This window comes from Alligator sinensis, unplaced genomic scaffold (assembly GCF_000455745.1).
Source record: "Alligator sinensis unplaced genomic scaffold, ASM45574v1 scaffold309_2, whole genome shotgun sequence".
Classification (NCBI taxonomy): Eukaryota; Metazoa; Chordata; order Crocodylia; family Alligatoridae; genus Alligator; species Alligator sinensis.
The window spans coordinates 511,267-514,311 of record NW_005842231.1 but is presented as its reverse complement, the minus strand read 5'-3'; positions in this window follow the sequence as shown (position 1 = coordinate 514,311).

Here is a 3,045-nt window from a genome sequence, read left to right as displayed (position 1 = left end):
TTTTAGAACCAAATTGCAAACTTTCTCTTGCTATAACTAGCATCCAAGAGTGCCAAATACAGAAACACTCAATTGTCTATATAAATTATTAAATACTTTCTCCGTTTCCCTAGTTTTGAATTATAACAGATATTTTAATGGTTTTCAAACAATTAATCCCAAGTCTATTTGGTAATCAAATTAGTAATATTTTTATATAAAAAATAAAAACAAATCTTTAAATTATCTATCACCAGCACTAGGTACCTTTTATACATTAAAGGCTAAATATACAAAGATAAATCCTTCAATACAGGAGCAACAAAAATAGCCTGCCATACCCTTGAAACTGTGGATTAAGGAACGCTGGATACACATATCTCCCTTTTTTACCATAAGACTTCATAAAAAGATAACTTTTGCTCATCTATGCTATGAAGGTGAGCAATTTTGGGCTATTCCAACCAAAAGGGAAAAGGGAGGGAAAGAAACAGAGAAGTAGGCCACTTTAAAATTTGTAGGTCAATTCCAAAAAATTCAACCATACCTGGAAATCCACTAGTCTATGATTAACCTTCCTACCTATGGTGTGATGTGATTATATCAAGATGCTTACACCAAGATTTCACTTTAGTGCACAAATTTACCAATATGTTGCCAATGATTTGTCTAAGAGCTTGAATCACTTTTGGTAGGCTCAAACAGGTAAGGATGGGTAAATTGGATGCCTTAGATCAATAGTCTTTAACAAAAGAAATTAATTTTCTTTCCATTACATAGGAGATTATTTCTAGTTATACCCTTCATTTTGTAACAGAATGATTTTTTTTGCATGATTTCCCCCTATCTTAGATACAATGATACAAATTGTATCCAGTGAGCAGAGAGCAGAAGTGTATGGAGTCAAGTACTGTCCCAAGAACAGGAAATATACAGAGCCATAATATCTTTATGGCAACAAAGCAGTCTTTGATTTTACTCCACCATATCACTAAGCCACAATATCATGCTCTGCACAAGGAACACAAGTGAGTTTTACTTGACTGCAGCAGTGGTGCCATCATCACAGGTGAGAAACACTGAAGTAAACTGAGACAGAATAACAGTGGTTCTCAACCAGGGTGCCATCAAATTCATAAAAAGTGATGGATGGCTGCCTTGAATCTAGAAAGGTTGAGAATCACAGGTCTAGACACTAGCAGAAGATCCAGGAAAGTCCCCAAGTACTCCATGAGAACCAAATGAAAAGTTATATCTAGTTCTACTGTTCTTTACCAAAGGTCTTGCCTAATTTGTCAAAAGTGCAGTTCAACTAAGAAAGTTGGCTATATAAAAGTGGCACCTTAATCAACAGATCTCAGAAGTAAGTGTTTGCACTATCGTTTACTCCATGTATTAGAAAAGAGCCAAATACAGCAATGCAGGAATAATCTGGGCTATTTTTTTTTGCCCATCATCACAGATGATTAACTAACGTCCATTGCGACATCTATACAAATATATTGAATACTACCCCTAAACAGCCTCATTGTTGTCAACTCATTAATTTAGCCAATCAAACACTTACTAATAGCGATTACAGAATTGCAGAAAAATAATGCTGGAAGTAATCTCAAAAGGTCATATGGCTTAACCCCCTGCCTAAATCATCCCAGACAAATATTAATTTAAGATGGAAATTAAACAATTTTAATGGAGGAAAAAAAACCTGAACAAACTGAAAACCAACAACAAAACCATCAGCCAGATTAGAAGATCTCAACATACATTTGCCTGCAATGCTGGAAGTTAAAAAGTATCTTGAACATATGAAGTAAGAACATTTAATATGGAAATCACTGAGGCATACACATGATGATGAAACCCAACGATGCCCTGATAGAATTATTTTCAGAATGCAACTATGCGTTGGCTAGGGACAGAAGTTACACACAAGCCAGTTTAAGTGATCAGAAACTGGTTTAAACCTGTAAAAGAACATAAGTTCAGTGCACATAAACCAGTTTCAAAATGGTCAAAACCAGTTTAAGATAAATCTGGTTGAATGTGATATCAGACTTAACTGATTTGTGTCAAACCAGTTTATGGAACTTCTGTCCAAGACCCCTTCTTGGTTTAAGTTAAATCAGAGTCCCCCAGCATCCCAGTATTCTTTTCAGCCCTGGGCTGTGCTATGCTGTCTGCTCCAGAGAGCAGGGCTGTCCCTGTCCCTCTGCTCTCTCAGCAGACACCAGCTGGCATGGCCCCCTGAGGCAAAGGGGGCAGGGAGGGGGTTTATTTCCCCTCCCTCTCCTTTCCCCAAGGGACTGCAGCCAGGGTCTGCCTGGCTGGGCAGAGCAGCCCCTGTCAGGTTGGTTTCCCCCCCTCCCCCTCCCCACTGCTATAGCAGCAGGGGCGGGGGCATGGCCAGAGTCAGCTGGCATGGCCTCATCATGTGCCTGGGCCTGAGGCTGGTGCTGGTGGACTTAGCCAGGCTGGTCTGTGGGCGTGCAGGGGATGGTTTGGGCTGGGCCATGTGGACAGGGCCTTTCCCAGCTGGCTGCGGCTTGGGCTGGGGTCGCGGGAGTTGTGCGCTCAGCTTGCTCCCAGCTCCCCATGCCGGGTCAGGCTGTCATGGAGCCGTAGCCAGCTGGGAAGGGCCCTACCCAGCTTGGGCCAGCCCTTCCCCACCCATCCTCAGCAGCACCGCAGCTGGACCCGCTCAGCCCTAGGCAAGGCGGGCAGATAACAGGGCCATCCCAGGCTGGGTCATGGGTGCAGGGCCCTTTCCAGCTGCCTGTGGCTCTATGACAGACCAGGCCAGGCCATGGGGGCAGGGCCCTTCTCAGACAGCTGCAGCTCCATGACAGCCCAGCCCAGGCACGAGGAGCCGGGAGTCAAGTGGGTTAAACCGGGCTGTGGGAGCAGGGCCCTTCCCTGCTTCAGGGCTCAGAGCTAGAGGGGCACAGGGCAGGGGGGGAAAACCAGCCACTGTGGGGCAGAGGGGTGCAAAACTGTGCTCCTGGCTCCCTGCGCCTAGTCCAGGCTGGCCTGTCAGAACCAATGCGGTGGACAGGGCTCTCTCCC